This window comes from Haliotis rubra, unplaced genomic scaffold (assembly GCF_003918875.1).
Source record: "Haliotis rubra isolate DU_JTF1 unplaced genomic scaffold, ASM391887v1 Scf542, whole genome shotgun sequence".
Classification (NCBI taxonomy): Eukaryota; Metazoa; Mollusca; class Gastropoda; order Lepetellida; family Haliotidae; genus Haliotis; species Haliotis rubra.
In genome coordinates, this window is record NW_025767238.1 from 482,444 (window position 1) to 502,871 (window position 20,428).

At 42.9% G+C, this 20,428-nt stretch overlaps 1 long non-coding RNA gene across 1 annotated transcript; it reads right to left on the bottom strand.

Annotated features, from left to right (window-relative positions):
• Positions 1 to 247: 247 nt before the first annotated feature.
• LOC124253517 lies at positions 248 to 2,286 on the bottom strand. The gene is made up of 3 exons (XR_006892226.1): positions 2,200 to 2,286; positions 1,973 to 1,975; positions 248 to 262 (listed from the first exon to the last, which is right to left on the bottom strand). It is a non-coding gene; the product is annotated as an uncharacterized LOC124253517 (long non-coding RNA).
• Between the last annotated feature and the right edge of the window lie 18,142 nt (positions 2,287 to 20,428).

The window sequence follows — 20,428 nt, forward strand, 5'->3', positions numbered from 1 at the left end:
ACGTGTCATTCATATTAGCTATAGTTATCAATAGACATTTTCTGTATCGACCATCATCATTTTGTCATTGTTCTGTCGGGAACTGTGCCGAAGACCCGTGTTCGAATCCCCACGTGGGTACAATGTGTGAAGCTCATTTCTGGTGTCCCCCGCCGTGCTGTTGCTGGAATATTGCTAAAAACGGCGTAAAACCAAACTCAGTCAGTCAGTCAGTCGGGAACTGTGGGGTAGCCAAGTAGTTGAAGCATCTGCTCGTCACGCTCTAGACGCGGGTTCGATTCCCCACATGGGTACAATGTGTGAAGCCCTATTCTGGTGTCCCCCGCTGTGATATTGCTGGAATATTGCCAAAAGCGGCTACCACACCCCTTCATACTTCCTCGGATATAACTCTCTAAGGGGTGCAACTCTGTAACTCTCTAAGGGATGCAACTCTGTAACTCTCTAAGGGGTGCAACTCTGTAACTATCTAAGGGATGCACGTATTTAAGGGATGCAATTCTGCAACTCTCTAAGGGATGCAACTCTATGACTCTCTAAGGGATGCAACTCTCTAACTCCCTAAGGGATGCAAATTTCCAACTCTCTTTCCAAGGAATTACCACGTGAGATTCAGTTGGGCACTTAGGTTCAATTATACCTACACATTCCCAGCCGTAACTGTCCGGTATGTATAGGTTCCGGATAAACGGGGTTTCAATATATCCAACATAATCGCTGGTGTCTATAGCAGCCAGATAAATGACAGAAATATGGTACCAAGCCCAGCACACAGCCCTGTTCGTGTAGACACGTATGTTGATATTGAGAGGCCGGATTTACGCTTTGTGTATGGGCACAACAATGAACCTCGAAAATAGAAAGTTATCGAATTCACGACATTTAGTATTCGAATTTAGGGAATTCAGTGTAACTCAGAGATAGTCCAGAATTATTAGGTTCGCTGATATTTCTGGAACTGCGGCGTAAAACTAAACTCTGAAACTTACTCGTAAAGTAGTCATAGCTTCCATTTGCCGCATTATACCTCATAACAAATTATTACCTATAATTATTACCGTGTACAGTATTGTATAACTACATAATTACTGTAGTATGGTCGTGTTTTATTCATACATATTCTTACATACATTGATGTGCCTCTTTATGATGGACACATTGCCGAAGGTATTTATAACTGTGTAGTTGTACTTCTTGAACGTGCTGAGAATGAGCTTTCGGGAAATGTCCGCATTGTGCAGGGGAAAAAACGTTGTACAGGGAAACAGGGAAACTGGGGTTTCAGTGCTAAATCCAATTAACCCCTACTTGATATCTCGAAAGCTTAAAGCGTTCATTATGAAAATAAAACAGCGTTATGATTTGTGTTGATAATCAGAATAAATATATTTTTTTCAGTACTGGTTTTGTTTTGTTTTTCATTCCTTGTTTCCAATTGAAGATCGAGTTCACCAATTATTATTCCAAACCGGAATTAGTCGATCTCTGTTGAGTGAATGAGTGAGTTTAGTTTTACGCCACACTCAGCAATATTCCGGGTATATATGGCTGATCTCTGTTGAAATGGATAGTGTTGTCAGGTTCCATAACGGAAAATAGACTCACGGTACCCTACCGGCGTGAATCGTGTCTCATGCTTTCAGTCATGGGTGTATATGGACTCGATTATTTGCCGTAATATATAGTGAAGTACGTTTGTAACGAACATGTTTATATCGAACTGACGGATATAACAAACTGTTTTGTTTGTATTTTTGTCTTGACCGCTTGTTGTATGTTTACATCGAAATGCATATACTGATGAGTTTGGTTTTACGCCGTTTTAAGCATTATTCCAGCAACATCACGGCGGGGGACACCAGAAATGGGCTTCACACATTGTGCCCATGTGGGGATTCGAACCTTGGTCTTCGGCGTGACGAGCGAACGCTTTAACCATTAGGCTACCCTGCCGCCCGGAAATGCATATAACGAACTGTAGTTATAACGAGCTAAACTTAGTGATCTCTTTGAATTTGTTATATCTGTATTTCTCTGTAGCTTGGATTAGGTTGTGTGCGGCGTAAAACAACATCGCTAACCAGTTGAGATGGACACGTTATGGTAGCCGTCACTGCGCACCCATTACCTGGTTTGACCAATGACTCATAACTATGTCTACTCGTCACGCATGAAGATCCTAGGGGTTCGATTCCCCACATGGACCGGGGTTCGATTCAATGGGTACACTGTCTGAAGCCCATTTCCGGTGACCCCCGCCGTGATATTGCTGGAATATTGCTAAAAACTAAACTCACTCACTCACTCGAACACTGTAGCGTTTAACACCTGTGGTGACGATTTGTTAGAATATACTGGTCGGTCCGTGGTCCAGTAGACAGGGTGTCAGCCCGGAGAGCGGAAAGTGCGTGGTTCGATTCCCTGACCGCGTCATAGAAAGGGATAATGGATACAGCAATGATTGGTTGGCGCTAAGTCGACTAAAGCGGCCTAGAACTAAACTCACTCACTCTACCTCGATGACCGCATCTTCACCTTGTCAAGGTATCAGTGCGGTGTGATTGTGACTTTTGTCTGATAAAACACTTTTAAACCACATTCCGGATCTCAATAGTCAGTGTGCTAGCAGGGTTGATACAGTTAAACAGCACATGTCTGTGGGCTTAGTGTGTTAGAAACCGTGCTTCCCACATTCAGAATTTTCAGAATGGTTAGCACGTGCATCATGGAGCTGTATGTCATGTACACCCTGCAGTGCACGTACAGCATGGAGCTGTATGTCATGTACACCCTGCTGTGCACGTGCAGCATGGAACTGTATGTCATGTACACCCTGCAGTGCACGTGCAGCATGGAACTGTATGTCATGTACGCCTGCAGTACACGTGCAGCATGGAGCTGTATGTCATGTACGCCCTGCAGTGCACGTGCAGCATAGAACTGTATGTCATGTACGCCTGCAGTACACGTGCAGCATGGAGCTGTATGTCATGTACACACTGCAGTGCACGTGCAGCATAGAACTGTATGTCATGTACGCCTGCAGTACACATGCAGCATGGAGCTGTATGTCATGTACGCCTGCAGTACACATGCAGCATGTAGAACTGTATGTCATGTACGCCTGCAGTACACATGCAGCATGGAGCTGTATGTCATGTACGCCTGCAGTACATGTGCAGCATGGAACTGTATGTCATGTACACCCTGCAGTGCACGTGCAGCATAAGCTGTATAACTGTATGTCATGTACGCCTTCAGTACACATGCAGCATGGAGCTGTATGTCATGTACGCCCTGCAGTACATGTGCAGCATGGAACTGGAACGCCTGCAGTGTGCAGCATGTGTATGTCATGTACACTGCAGTGCACGTGCAGCATGGAGCTGTATGTCATGTACGCCTGCAGTGCACGTGCAGCATGGAGCTGTATGTCATGTACGCCTGCAGTACATGTGCAGCATGGAACTGTATGTCATGTACGCCTGCAGTACATGTGCAGCATGGAACTGTATGTCATGTACGCCTGCAGTGCATGTGCAGCATGGAACTGTATGTCATGTACGCCTGCAGTACATGTGCAGCATGGAGCTGTATGTCATGTACGCCTGCAGTGCATGTGCAGCATGGAGCTGTATGTCATGTACACACTGAAGTGCACGTGCAGCATGGAGCTGTATGTCATGTACACCCTGCAGTACACGTGCAGCATGGAGCTGTATGTCATGTAGACACTGCAGTGCACGTGCAGCATGGAGCTGTATGTCATGTACACCCTGCAGTGCACGTGCAGCATGGAGCTGTATGTCATGTACGCCTGCAGTGCATGTGCAGCATGGAGCTGTATGTCATGTACACCCTGCAGTGCACGTGCAGCATGGAGCTGCATCACATGTACAACCTGCAGTGCACGTGCAGCACAATAACCGTGATATCAGCACAATTTATTGGACAGAACCTTTAAGCATGTCTGTCGCCCAACACAGATGGACGGTTTACGTCAGGTCGATATTCCCTCTTCACATCCACTTCAGACACACACTTCCTACTCTCCTTCACCCCACGTAGTGATGATGGCGGGGCTTCCGGTTGTCATCGCGTCGTCCCCACCGAGTGATACCGTCACAGCCACCATGGCCACATCAACTCTACATCTTGTGTCTGTGACAATTGTCTTGTTTGGAACCTGCACCAGCAGCAACATCACCGAAGAGGAACTGAACCAGGTTGACAGCTTGATCAAGTCTCGTTTTGAAGATGCACTTCCCGAGATTCTCAGAAACGGTTCTGTTGCTGAGATCATCCACGAAATGTTTCTGGGTGAAGTTAACAGTCTTAAATCCGACGTTGGACACCTTAAAGCTCAAGTGGACATATTGACACTGCATGCTACGAGAGCGGAGACGGAAAGAGACACGTTGAGGGACAAACTTTTGAAGTCCACTTGTAATGAAAGCGTCTCTGGACGACAGGTAAGAGAGGAAAACACACTGAGAGATTCTGTAACGTATTTAAAGGCCCACATCAGCATACTGACAAGGCGTGTTAAACAAGTCGAGCAGGAAAGAGTAATCTCGATAAAAACTATTGAAAAACGAATGATGCAGTTAGAACACAATGTCACTGTACTAACAAAGACATTGAGTAGTAGAGACGGAACACACTTTGACCACAATGCGACGAAGCTTAACGGAAGTAACGCTGTTAAAGGAGACGTCAAAACACGTAGAGACTGTGACACATCGTCGACGATGTTCCTGCAGACAAAGACGTCACAGAATCCCCGAATTATCATTGTTCCGTTGTCTTATAACAGGGACGAGAGCATGCAACTTCACTTAAAGAACAACTCCCTCAAACCGTACCCTGCTATAACAAGGTCATGGGTACATTCTGTTGTGTATATAGCACGGCAGAGAAGAATACTTATAGGCACAAGGCATCCCAATAGGATATTCCGCTTTCCGTTAGACAGTTCGAAAATGAGTGTGTTCAAGAAGAAGATACTCACATATGGAATGGCTGTGGACGAGGGGAGACAACTCCTTTTCCTCACGACTCACTTCCCTCAGTTCAGCATCAGCAGGGTGACGACTGAAGGACGCCATTTTACGAGTCTCGTCAACGAATCCTTCGTTGGAAGGTTCCCCCAGAGCATCACAGTAGACCCCCAAAACAAGATGGTTTATGCCGCATGTTACGCTTCTTTGATCGCCGTCAGTTACGATGGGTCGAAGGTATTGGCGCTGTACACCGGGTCTGATATATTCGCGGTGAGTCTGGGTCCAGCCGGACTCTACTTCAACGAGAAGAGGCGGGTGATGAGGATGCACCCAAGCGGAAGTAACCTCACAGAGGTCATGGAGCTTGAGGTCAAGCCTCGGACATTCGTGTACTATAACAACAGCATGTATACCGGCAGCTACGCTTACGGTCAGGTGGGATTGCTTCACTTCACGGACTGTGGGCGGATCATTGTGTATCAGGATCTGTACGAGGTGTTGAGCTCATGGAGTATGTGTCTCATCCCGTAGATTATCTAGTGAGCTTTTGTGAAGATTCTTTCTGGGTGGAAAATTACGAAATGCGGCGTAGAACCGTGTTCATTCACTCATTCGCTCACTCACTCACTCACTCACTCACTCACTCACTCACTCACTCACTCACTCACCCACCCATCCACCCACTCATTCACTCAATCAATCGCTCTCTCGCACACTCATTCACTCACTCACTCACTCACTCACTCACCCACCCATCCACCCACTCACTCACTCAATCAATCGCTCTCTCGCACACTCATTCACTCACTCACTCACTCACCACCCACTCACTCATTCAATCGCTCGCTGGCTCACCATTCAAGCACTCACTCACCAAAACCCACCCACCGACCCACTCACACACTCACTCGCTCTCTCGCACACTCATCCACTCACTCACTCACTCATTTACCACCCACTCACTCAATCACTCAATCGCTCGCTGGCACACTCACTCACTCACTGTGTGAGTGAGGTTTTACTTCGCTTTAGAAGGAATTTGAAGGTCAAGCCCCGGACATTCGTGCACTACAACAATTACATGTTCACCGGCAGCTACGCCTACAGTCAGGTGGGTTGCCAAGCGCCTGACAAGCCTCAACATTGTCTTGAAACGATGAAAGGATTGCGCTCAACGTTATGTCAGTTATGGTACGCAATATTGGAATATACAATCATGGAACTCAATATTGGAATATACAATCATGGAACTCAATATTGGAATATACAATCATGGAACTCAATATTGGAATATACAATCATGGAACTCAATATTGGAATATACAATCATGGAACTCAATATTGGAATATACAATCATGGAACTCAATATTGGAATATACAATCATGGAACTCAATATTGGAATATACAATCATGGAACTCAATATTGGAATATACAATCATGGAACTCAATATTGGAATATACAATCATGGAACTCAATATTGGAATATATTGGAATATACAATCATGGAGCTCAATATTGGAATATACAATCATGGAACTCAATATTGGAATATACAATCATGGAACTCAATATTGGAATATACAATCATGGAACTCAATATTGGAACTCAATATTGGAATATACAATCATGGAACTCAATATTGGAATATACAATCATGGAGCTCAATATTGGAATATACAATCATGGAGCTCAATATTGGAATATACAATCATGGAACTCAATATTGGAATATACAATCATGGAACTGAATATTCAATCCAAATTGAAAGGAGACAGTGTGACATGTTATCAGTAAAACCTCCATTTCAACAATGTTGAGGTATGACATTTCACGTGCATTGAGCGCTGTTGCACGTGCATTGAATATATCTACACACAGACACCATGTCAAAGCAAAATGTTAATAAATCATTCAGAATAATGATGTTTTCTTAATTCACAGAATTATAGGTCTATGGATTAAGTGTTGCTTAATTCAGTTCCATATGTATGTTTATATACTAACGGGCAAAAGAAACTTTCACCTCGTTCAATTTGATCTCACTCAAAACCAAAAACAAGAAATCGAAGTTTGCAATAGATAATTTGTGAAGCAATGACATGGGCACGTGCTAAGTACAGACGTTCAATTTTTAACAGGGCTGAGAACTTATTGAACAGATTATGGTCGACATAGGGTCAAACTAGAGAATTCACTATCAGTGGGTCCATTTGAGAAACACAGCAAAGCGTGAACAAAAGTCTCTAATAGCGAGTATGTCCACCTCTGGCTAGAATACATGCAAACACACGTCTTCTGACTGAAGTTGTGGGGCGTCTGATGACGTCAGCTGGGATATGCCTCCATTCTTCGACAAGGGCTTGCGTCATTTGCTGTACTGTAATTGGTGGATTCTGTCTCCGTCAAATAACTCTATCAAGGTGGTTCCATAAGTGCTCAATTGGCGACATGTCAGGTGAGCGTGCAGGCCATGGCAGGACGTTGACGTTGTTGGCGTGAAAGAAGTTCTGGACGACTCGAGCGACGATGTCTGTCTGTCGGCAGCGTTCCTCGGTAGGCCCTGATACCACAGGCCCGTAGTCTCCTTGTCACTGTCCTTCGACTCACTGGGTGACCGAGTGCTGTTGACGCTGATGACGTTACCGTCAGGAAGCGGTTTCTAAGCTGTAACGTCTTCAGGTGGCGGTCTTCCTGCGCAGTTGTCACCCGGGATCTGCCTGCCTGGGGCCTGTCTGAGGTCTGGCCAGTCTCTTGGTAACGCCGACGAAGGTTCCTGACGGTCACGACGGAGAAATTGAAGGTTCTTGCAACGTGACCCGTTGTAGCACCCATTGGCAGCACTCAGATGGCCCTCTCTCGCTCTGCTGAAGTTACCCTCGGCATTGTAAAGTGGTTTTCTGCTGAAGTATGATCTGCTCTGTACTTTGAGGTGGTTGTATACACTAGATGCACGTGCATTTTACCCTTACTTGTAAAACGCGTGCATTTTGCTGTTTTCGATGCAAAGTTGTCAAGAAGTCAGTTTCAGCGCTGATGTCGGTCAGAATCAAACTCTTGCTGTTGGCAATAACAATGGGGCAATTTGCATTTGATTATAATTTCTGAAAGAATTAATATTATGAAAGATTTTGCAACAGAAAGTTTCTTTTGCCCATCAGTATAGTTAATAAGGACCAGCTTAAATCAGACCCATTAATTATATTATGTGGTGACACCAACTCAAGGGCTGGTCAACTACCTGATTGTATTGAACCAAACAGACATGTGGCTGAAGATGATGTTTTCTATGATGGATTATCACCACCGAGAACTAATGAGTGAGTGAGTGAGTTGGGTTTTACGCCGCTTTTAGCAATTTTCCAGCAATACCACGGCGGTCCGAGAACTAATGAGGACAATAATGTCAATCAGTTTGGTAATTCTGTTTTGGAGCTGTGCCAATCTCTAAATATACTGACGTACAAAAGAAAGTACACACCTGGTGCTTTGGGATTATTTTCCAAAGGCCATGATATCCCATGCCCTATACTCTGGGGTGTTTTGTCAAAAAACATACACAACAACGTGTGTTTCTTGGAAGTTACAATAGTACACTTTTCAAAATAGTTACGTTAATGTTGTTTCTTGTATCGTAGTCCCCAAATACTGGGTGTGTACTTTCCTTTGTACGTCAGCATATATCCACCCTGAACGGTCGAGTCTCTACCCCAACTGGTAGATTTACTTTCTTTTGTGATAATGCTGCAAGTTCGATAGATTATTGTATTGCATACCCTGAACTGTGGTCCTATATAAGGGACTTTGAACTTGGAAACACATGTGAATCTAAACATCTGCCACTGACGTTTTCAACAGGAACCCAAACGCTTGTCACTGAAAGCTGTACAGGGACTGATAAATATGTTTGGGATGAGTCAAAGGTGGATGTTTATGTGAACAATCTGTCCTGTGAGGAAACTAAGTTATCTATAAGCAATGCCACTGATATGTTTCATGCTGATGTTGATGTGTCTATTTCTATGTTAAATAATGTCTTATAAGATGCATCTAAATGCTTTGTCAAACCATCCCATTGTACATCTCAGGGTGTTAAAAATGTGTGGAATGATAAAGAATGTTATGATATCAAATTGGATAGTAGAAGGTTGCTTAGACGTCATAGGAAATGTAAATGTACAACAATTAGCGATTAAACGGTGTTGAAAATGCTTCAGCAACTTTGTACCAACTTGGTTTGGAATACATGACATGTGACGACATGGCGTTATAGCGTCATATCTTTCTGACTGTGGCAGTGTTGCTCAGTGATAATAATAATAATGTGTCCATTTATATAGCGCCAAACTCCACACTAGGTATGCTCATAGCGCTAACAATCAAGGCCATTATTACCCCGGATAACCCAAGCTGCCTGTTAGGCGCTAGAAGGTTATAGTCATATGACTTTTTCCACCGGGTACCCATTTTCCTGCTGGGTGAACAGAGACAATTTTGAACAAACTCACTTGCTTAAGGTGAGACCACATGTGTCACATGTGCTTCGTTGTGGGGCAGGACTCAAGTCCTAGAAACTCTCAGGAGTCAAGCTGCCAAACACGGTCACCCATCCAAGGACTCTCCGAGCTCGACGCTGCTTAACTTCACCGATTTGTGACCTGTGCTTTAAGCACAGGACCACGCGCTTAAGTGATTGGTGACTTTGAAGTGATGGACTTTCAAGAATAAACTGTTTTAGTTTTAGTCTTTTTTGTTTTAGTCTTAGTTTTTGGTTGTGTCCGAAGCTTCTGTTACAGTAGCTCCCACAATCACTGGCTAATCAGGGATTAATTAACATGTGTGAGCCGAGGACTGTCAAACTTGGGACGACTGGTAAGCTCACAGTCCAAATTGGGACAACTGGCTAGATCAATTAGAGAAGTGTGAAATTTCACTGTCAAAATTAACTGTTTAACGCAGAATAACGTAATTTTAGCTACCTTGCATAGAGTTTTGTAAGTTAGTTTAATTGTCTCGCTTTAGAAAGAATTTAATTTAAATTTGATGTGGTTAGTGAGTAAATTCGTTTAAGCTCTGAATGTCGCTGGGAATCATTTCAAGGAATTAAGGTTGCGTGTAAATGGTAGGTGAAAGGACTTTTTGCGGACACCTGATATCTCTTTTTGATAGTGATCCAAAACACATGTTCATGATACATTCGGAACAGTTCAATAAACTTGGCTTACATTGTAAAGTTTTTGTGGCCGTTTAAAACGTTTGTTTCACCTTTATTCAGCTACGTTGCATGAAGGTAGTCGGTTTGTTGAAGCTGAAGTGTTGAATCATGGCATTACAGAGGAAAACCTACCAATAATGCATGTCGTTGAGGGTATCCACCCTGCTGGGATGATGATTAGCCTAGTGGGGAAGGTGTTGGTTCGTCAAGCTAACGTCCTGAGTTCTATTCTCATTATGGCCGTGCTTAGGCGTTATAACCTGGAGTGCTGTGAAATGTCATATATACTCACTCATGGAGCCCGCGCCTGGGACCTCGGGTGTGTTGGCAGAGTTCAGCTTTCACTCACCACATCGCATGCAGAACCAGATGCTTGGTAGATCTTGGAGATTCCAACTTTATTGAATTCTATTTGATCTAAATATACATCATTTGTGTCTACTGCATACAATGACCTGTACAAGCATGTTGTATAGAAGGAGTGTATATTGTACACAATGACCTGTACAAGCATGTTGTTAAGAAGGAGTGTATATTGTACACAATGACCTGTACAAGCATGTTGTAAAGAAGGAGTGTATATTGTACACAATGACCTGTACAAGCATGTTGTAAAGAAGGAGTGTATATTGCACACAATGATAAGGACAGACTGACTGACTGAGTTTGGTTATAGCCGCTTTTAGCAATATTCCAGCAACATCACGGCAGGGGACACCAGAAATGGGCGTCACACATTGTACCCATGTGGGGATTCGAACCCGGGTCTTCGGCGTGACGAGCCAACGCTTTAACCACAAGGCTACCCCACCGCCCCACACAATGATAAGGAAAAGAAGGAATGGCTGCAGACCAGTGTGCGAAAAAGTTTCGAAATTTTGCTAGTCAGTCGGGCTAGCTATGGTTGAAAGTTACTAGCCCACAAAACAATTCACTAGCCCGAAATATGAATGAAGAAACCAAGCAAGGGATTACAAAAAGGTAAAATACCATCAAAAACAAGTAAGAAAACACATGTCTGAATTTCTGAAATATTTTTTTATGCTGAAATAAGCCGCAGCGATGATACTTACAAAACGACCCCATGAAAATGTACTAGCCAGTCGGGGCAGTGACTGTGGAGATTTACTGGCCCGACTGGACGTTTACATGCCACGGGCTAGCGCACCAGCGGATATTTCGAACACTGCTTCAAACATCTATAAGAATGTATAAGAACGTGCAGCTTCAATGGTGTATTACACACGATCATTGGCATAAGAGTGTCCAGCTCAAGAATGAGTGATATACACACAATGATCTGTGTAGGCACGCACAGCTTCAATGGTGTATTACACACGATCATTGGCATAAGAGTGTCCAGCTCAAGAATGAGTGATATACACACAATGATCTGTGTAGGCACGCACAGCTTCAATGGTGTATTACACACGATCATTGGCATAAGAGTGTCCAGCTCAAGAATGAGTGATATACACACAATGATCTGTGTAGACACGCACAGCTTCAATGGTGTATTACACACGATCATTGACATAAGAGTGTCCAGCTTCAAGAATGAGTGATATACACACAATGATCTGTGACGGAATGCACGGAATTACACAGATCTTCAATAAGAGTGTCCAGTGAGTGATATACACACAATGATCTGTGACGGAATGCACAGCTTCAATGGTGTATTACACACGATCATTGGTATAAGAGTGTCCAGCTTCAAGAATGAGTGATATACACACAATGATCTGTGGAGGCACGCACAGCTTCAATAGTTTGTATTTCACCCAATGCGATCAGATTTGAAATGTCATGTCTTGACGTTGGTTAAACTGTGCAATCTGTTAAACATCTTCGGTGTGAAACGAACTATTCAGAAAACCATTGCATGTGAAATGTAGAACCTGACAATTGCACGGTGGGGGTAGGTCGGGGAACGACCGGCAAGTCTTGACGTAACTGAGCTCGGCGTTTGCTCAGATAAAAGTCAGTTAACATGACAAGGGTGGTTGATTATCAGATAAAAATGAAATGAGTCCAACCCACTGTCATTTAACTGACGCCATAAAATCCTCTTTGTTTGATGGGGTGAATGTTTCTGTAATACTGAGTATTTACAGTGATATTAGGCTGTATTTGTGGAAATAGATTATTTCTTTCCAGAAATTCTTGAAATCCAATTGGCAATCACACAGTGTACATATTCAACTTTACTCTGCAAAAGATACCCAATTACATCAAGAATGTGTTTGTTGATATTCGTGACTGTTGACGTTGACGCTGTAACCCAGTCTTCCTACCTGGGGGTTGACGTAACCCAATTACACCTAATTGCCTGTTGTCAGGAACTGTATCTTGATCGGCGTAACATTAGAACTAGGGTTAATCCACCGATCCATAATTTCAACTGATGTGTTCAAGGTTGCAGTCACGCCACAACAGACGAAGGGAAGATGATACGGCCATAAGCATTCTTGACCGACTTCCTGTGAGGATCTGATTCAGAGATGACGCCTAGTTAGTTACAGGTGCGCAGTTGTGTCAGTCAGTACATATACGTCACTGGCGGACAGCGTTTCCATATCACAGACTGGGAGTATATAGTCTTTACACACTCTTAAAAAATGCAGGGCAACTTTATTTTTAAGTTACGATTGAAAGAAATGGGAGATATATCGGAGTTAATCAATGTTGATATGATAATAATTTATGTTTTGAGAGAGCATCACCACTTCACTGCCTTATGACCATAGTTGTTTGTACAGTAATAGCTCTTGAAAGATGATTGGTGTATGACGTGAAATTTGCGTGTATGATTTTCATTTTCAAACAATATAAACGGCTAGAAACAAACAATAAGAACTGTGTGATGCAAGATGATTGTCAAAGTTAATGGTCTACAGTGATTTATCGACCTTCTTGAAACCGTCAAAATCAAGAATGACACCCCACGCACATGTATGGGGCTACTGCGTTGTGCACGTGCATCTCATGCGTTGTGTTTAGGAGTGGTGATAAAGAGAAATGGTGTTCATAAGATGTCTGTCTTTGAAACGTTTGTTAACGCTTATACTTCCTATCCAAATTGAAAGTTCAGGTTCCCCTACTTTTTTTGAAGAGTATATATGTCTTTGGTATAAATATAACAATATACCAAAGTGAGAGCCTTTGTTTATATTGCAGCCTGATATGTTAGAAATAATTGGAATACGTTTTTATCATTCAAGTCAGTGCCGATAATTATACATGATATATTAGGAAAAGAAACTTGCATTATGCGAGCCTTTCAGGGTATATCAGACAGGATGCTGGTTAGAATTGATCTTCAGCTAACCATGCTTGTCGTAAGAGGCGACTAACGGGATCGGGTGGTCAGGCTATCTGGCTTGGTTGACACATGTCATTGCATCCCAATTTCGTAGGTCGATGTTCATGCTGTTGATCACTGGATTGTCTGGTCCTGACTCGATTATTTACAGACTGCCGCCATAGAGCTGGAATATTGCTGAGTGCGGCGTTTAACACCAACCAACCAATATCAGACATATTAGGAATATAAACTGTATTTTACTAGAATTTAACAGTATTCAAAATACACATTTATAAAATATTTACGCCATGAAAATTGCGACAATATATTCTGTTTATCTTACAGTTTCATTCCTAAAATAGTCAATTGAAAGCGTCAAAACCCTTTCCAGATCTCTGATAAAAGCAAAGCCGGCTGTACTTTCCCGATTATATCATGAGCATATTTGTATGAATCACTATTACAATAATTTCGAAATTTTTAAAGTTTAAACAATTCCGTCATAAAGTAACACTAAAAATCGTGCATGAATACAATAGCTTAGTACTCCGCCCTTATATAATTCTAGAACGTTACGCAATAGTTGCTTAAACCAGTGGACATTGGATCTGAGAAAAGATCGCATACAAAGCATTCTTGTAGCCCTCAACCATATTGTCAAACAATTTTCAATGCCTCAGGCGTACATACTCTTTCTTTATGTTAAAAGCTATCGTCATGAAAGAAATACTGTTCAGGATACTCTTGTTTCTGCATAGGGATCTACTTTTTGTAATCTAATCATCCCTTCCACATTCTGACGTTATCAAATTTAAACAAACTGCCAGTTCAGCCTTGGATTTAAATGGTGGTATCTGAAATATTTTGCCCATTCATGGTGACTAGGTAACTTCAGATTCTAGGTTAACAGAGCGATGCATATCATACTTTAAATTGGGTATTCCGTGGAGGCATGTGTCGGTATGTGAGAGTAAAGCAAGTAGATTCTCACGAAAACATCCCTGTTGCTCTCAGTATGTTTAAAAATTAAGTCAGCCAAGTATCGTGCATATGTACAAAGGTATGGGTCCAAACACCAGTTCCTACGCTCTGCTGGGCACGATATGGTGCACTGTTTCAATCGAGGATGAGCCCGGCCTAGTGCAAGCACACACAAAACACTTTTTAAATATTAATGCTGTTTTAAAGAAACTATTTTACCAAAGAACCAGGTGTGTACTTTCTTTTGAACGTCAGTTTAGTTTGTTCTGGAAATACTGACAAAAGAGAACATTTGACGTCAGGCTTTATTGTTTTCATATGTATAGTCAGTGGGAAAAGGTATGGGATGTTTTCATTGGTTATCTTGTGAATGAACTTTTGGATTTGAACCAGAAAAGAGTGGGTTGAAATGGTTGAAGAAACGTAACAAAGCAGTAGTTGTTCGAATTATAAGAAGTTTGAAAGAAACATGACAGATTCGAAAAATGGTCCTGCAAGATCCCAGATTTGTCACTCACTGGCACTTCACGGGAATGAAATGGAGCGGCGTTTACGACCCGAATCCTTCAACAACGCTGCAGGAAGTCCGTCTAATCATCTTACCCATTACTTTCATTGACTTTTACTGGCCTCAATGAGGCGAATGTGCCAGCCCTACATCAATGTTGCAGGGCGTGGAGTCATCCCACAGATGACATCCTTACCTTTGGTCATGTGGACAAGCGTCCGACTTCTGATCAGAAGGTCCGTGGTTCGAATCCCAGCACGGGACTCGGAAATTTTATGGCCGTTACATTGGCGCTCAACTTGGGGCTGAGCACGTTCATATGAAATTTGAGCAAAATAAGTCTCAGTACCCAACTATGCGGCTCGGGACGTGCCTTCTGTTGACGAGGGAGTATGTAGCAGGGCGTGAAGTCATCCAACAGATGGCATCCTTACCGTGTCAGCTTGCTGACGGGGTTAACCTCTTTGGTCATGTGGACAAGCGTCCGACTTCTGATCAGAAGGTCCGTAGTTCGAATCCCAGCACGGGACTCGGACATTTTATGGCCACATCAATGCACAAGGTGGACACAGTCGCTACTGATCTCTTGTGTTGTGCCCCATTTACATTTGTCAGGTGCGCCGTTCCTACGGACTGTTCACAGAATAGTTTATTTCTTCAGTGAGAGGCCACAGCCCCATATGACATACATTTGAAGTACATATAACAATAAAGTATTTAAAGAAATATAACAAAACATAGTTGACAAAACATACAGATGTAATACACAAATAATAACAGTTACACCATACACAGGAACCTAGCTTGTCACCAACTATGTTTACTTACAAATAAAAAAATGTTTGTATACCGTTAAATGGGTATAGACTAGTGATTAAAGCTTTCGCTCGTCACGCCGAAGACCCGGGTTCGATTCCCAACATGGGTACAATATGTAAAGCCCATTTCTGGTGTCCCCCCGCCGTGATATTGCTGGAATATTGCTAAAGGCGGCGTAAAACTACACTCACTTATAACGCTAATCCTATGACCAAGTGCGTTTGAAACGGCTGACACAAAATGAGACAAGTTAGTATTACCACTAATAAAAGCTGAGAAAGGTGCCCTTGAATACCGCTAATCCAAGATCTGTCGAAGCGCGCACCGAGGTTCTCACGTACCTCCATAAACACAAGATTAAATTACATCAGCGCAAATCCTTAACTCAACAGATTATCTACCCTTAGCTGTACTTGGCTGGTGAGTACGCTACAAGTACTCTGTGCGATTTCGTACTCTACGTGACCCGTGAAGGTCCGGGTTAGAATTGATCTTCAGTAACCCATGCTTATCGTAAGAGGCGACTAACGGAATCGGGTGGTCAAGCTCGCTGACTGCATGATGTATCATCTCTATATGGGCCAGAGGCCACACATGCTGAATGAACAAAAAAGTCAAGGACCCGTGAAAATCCGGGTTAGAAATCATCTTCAATAACCCATACTTGTCGATGCGACTAACGGGGTCGGGTGGTCATGTTCGCTGACTTGGTTGACACATGTCATCGTATCCCAGTTGCTCAGATCGATGCTCATGTTGTTGATCACTGGATTGTCTGGCCCAGACTCGATGTTTTACAGACCGCCGCCACATAGCTGAAATATTGCTGAGTCCGGCTTAAAACTTAACTCACTCACTCACTCGTACGCTACGTCATGTACGAATGTGAAAAACGTCGCCATCAGCGAATTCCTTTCAGGCCAGTATCAGTGGATATACCTGTTCTCCGCATGTTGCCTTGTACGGAATATCAAGTTAACAAACAACGTATAGAATTCCAGTATTTCAGTATATATTAGCCAGGCCTTCAATTCGTTCATCCAGGTGTGTAAGAGGATACCACTATCTCCCCAATAACAAAACTTTAATCAAATTCTGTGTAATACAGGTGCAAACAGAGAGACGCCATGCCAGTGTTTATGGTTCCACCGAAGCGGTAAATGATCTAACAATGTCTGTGTATGAGAACATGTATAATACATAACTGTTAAATAACAATTAAGACCTTGGTGTGATAGACCGTGATGGTTATCAATGAGGATTTCTCACGAGCTGTGGTGTCATATGACGTTCATAAAAAGGTCGGGCTTCATTGGGGGATGACACTGGAGTTGGTAAGAGATGAGCGTAACAAGATGGGAGTTTAATGGTTGGGAATGGGGCGAAATCCTTTAAATTGGAGTGCACTGCAGTAAGATATATGTCTAATGTGTGGATGTGAGGCGAAGTTCTTCAGATGGGAGAAAACTGCAGCAATATGTTTGATTAATGGGTGGATATGGGGCAGTGTGCGAAATAGCCACTGGCCCGCTAGCCCGTGGCTAGTAAAATCCAGGCGGGCCAGTAAATCTCCATAGACACTGGCCCGACTAGCTAGCGAATGTTCATGGGGTCATTTTGTAAATATATCACTCTCTCCGACTTGTTACGTTGTAACACACTTTTAAATCATGCAAGATTATGGCCTTATAAAACTGTTCATCATATTAGCAGCTTAATGATGAAACCAGTGACTACATTTAAATTTCGGACTAGTGAATTATTTTGTTGGCTAGTAACTGGCTAGCAAAATTTGGAAACTATTTCGCACACTGATATGGGGTGAAGTTCTTTGAATAGGAATGACCTACAACAATACGTTTGTTTAATGGGTGGAAGTTCTTTAAATGGGGATAAACTGCAACAATATGTTGAATAGGGGGTGGAGGTGTGCTGGGATGGATATTGGGTAGAAAGGCTTCCAGAGAGGGTAAAGCCCAAAAGGATTGTGGTTTCAAAAAGTTAGATATAGATTGAGAGTAAAGTGCAAGTAGATGGTGAATAAATGGGTATATATTGGTGATAATTGGAGTTCAAATTGATTGTAGATACGTTAGTAGATATCTAATGAAGTCATGTTAATGATAGAAAAGTGCATTTAGAAGGCAAGCTAATGGAAGCTAAGTGGTAGTACAAATTATAGAGGTTTTTGAATCCAGCTATTTGTGAAGCTAGAATAGATGGTAAATTAACGGAATGTTTCAACTACAGCGGTGTTAATGAAAGTATTTTTTAAAGCGCAACTAGATTTTGTTTTTATGAGTAGATGCACGGTGAAGAGATGTTAAAGTGAGTGAACTATACACAGTAAATTATCGGGTGGCTGTGGTTGAAACGGTGTAAGTGAAAGTAAAGTGCGAATGGTTTTTGTTTTGTTCGTTCACTTTGTTTGTTTAACGCCAATCTCAAGTATCCATCCGGAAAGATCCGGATAAGAATTGGTCTGACTGGCCTGCCCGTGAGAGGTGACTAACGGGATCGGGTGTTCAGGCTCCTGACTTAGTTGACACGTGTCATCGTATCCCAGTTGCGTAGGTCGATACTGAAGATGTAAGTCACTGGATTGTCTTGTCCAGACTCGATTATTTGGAGATCTATTTACCAAGATATAGCTTTAAAAAGTGCTGAGCTCGATGTTAAACAACAAAGAAATAGTCATGTGTCAAACATGTCCGAATGACTTCAAAAGCATGTCGGTCCGCCCGTTTGTCGTCTTCTGTCACTAAAGCCGACGTCTGTGACGACCTCTGCAACAGCGGCTGTCTCAGATGGAAGATTTCAGATTTATCAGGCATCTGAAAAGAAGAAACATGACAAAGAAACACGGAGGAGGACTAGATTGTTTTTTTGTTCTGTGTTGAAAGTCGAGCTTATCCAGTTCAGAAAAGCAGACGGGGGTGATTCGGTTTCAACGAGGGTGAGGCTTTAACCGACATTATCAAACGTGACTTATACAATCATTACATAGACAGTTTTGTCCTTGAGAGAAAACGGGTGATGTGGCAGCCTTGTTCCCTGGGTCTGTTGCGCCTGCGCTAACGCTCCGACACTGAGCGTTAGCGCAGGCGCAACAGACCCAGGGAACCAGGCTGGTGTCGTGGTAGCTTAGTGGTTTCAACGTTTGCTCGCCATTCCGAACACCGGTTCGATTTCCTCGTCTCAAGCTGAAACTTGCTTAAAGGAGGAACCCTCCTCGCACTGAGATTACACTTTCTTCTGAATTCTGTTTATCGCTTTCCAAGGCATTCTTTCACACGCTCGTCGGTAGATGCTAAAAGAAATATGAAATTATACGGATATATCGAGGTTTCCGTCTAGTTATTTTATGTCCGCTTTGTACATTATATACCATTCGTAACTACTCGCCTCTTTCCGTGACCTACAGCCGGAATGACACGAGAAGGTACGAATGATTATATACAAGTGAGCGAGTAAGGTTTTACGCCGCTCTTAGCAATATTCCAGCAATATCACGGCTGTGGTCGTGAGAAATGGGCTTCACACATTGTACCCAAGTAGGGAATCGAATCCAGGTCTTCGTCGAGCGAGCTCTTTAACCACTAGGCTACCCCATGAAAAAATAACACAAACAATTCTTATCGTATGAATGCTTGTTGTTTTTAAATGAAGGACCTTCTCTATCATCTGCATCTATCAGCTGCTAGATCCATCAGGTGAATTACCCTTTGTGAGCCCGGTGATAAACAATGCCATCCGCCATTGACGACATGAGGCTTCTCCCATTCTCGCGGTATATCGAGAGAGTAACGTTGTGGAGTCATGGAAGAGCAATCATGCCGGAAAGGGCGGGGGAAAGTTATATGTCCAAGTTGGTATAAACTCACCAATATTCGTGACATTGCAAGATTTTGATCACTCGCAGACTTGGTCCACTTCCTAGTTACCGGTCGGCAAGGTTAACAACCGCTCCGTGTCGCGCATCGGTGATATCGGCAGAAAACGTGTTTACCGCGAGAATAGGAAACCCGCGAGGATATGTGTGTGTAGTCCTTTATTGGCCCTGGTGCATTGCTGAACCTTCCGTCTTAAGCGCAAGATTTCGTTGTGAACAGTTGCGTCCCTTGGGTGTGTCAGGAACCCATGATCGTCAATTTAGATTCCAGTTTGGCCCTGGTTATGTTCCTGGGCCTAGATTTTCGAAGCTCTCTTAGCGCTAAGATAGTCGTAAGTTAATGTTAATGAATGGCACTTACGACTATCTTAGCGCTAAGAGTGCTTCGAAAATCTAGGCCCTGGGTTTTAGTACTGAATGTAACAGACTTGGTACAAAACTGTCATATTATCAATTTACTCACTCACTCACTCACGCGTTCTATAACGAACGTTCGTTTTGATTCAACAAGGTCAGGGGCCTCAGACTTTGATCTGTTAAGGATTAGAGCCAGGACCAAAGAAACCGTTGTACGATAACGTGAACCACGGACCCACCCACAGGATGTCAACATGAGCCATGCCAGTTTACGAGCCGAACGGGTTACACGCTACACCAATACCAACAAGCAGCTTGGTTCCCTCAACACGAAGGTCGGTAC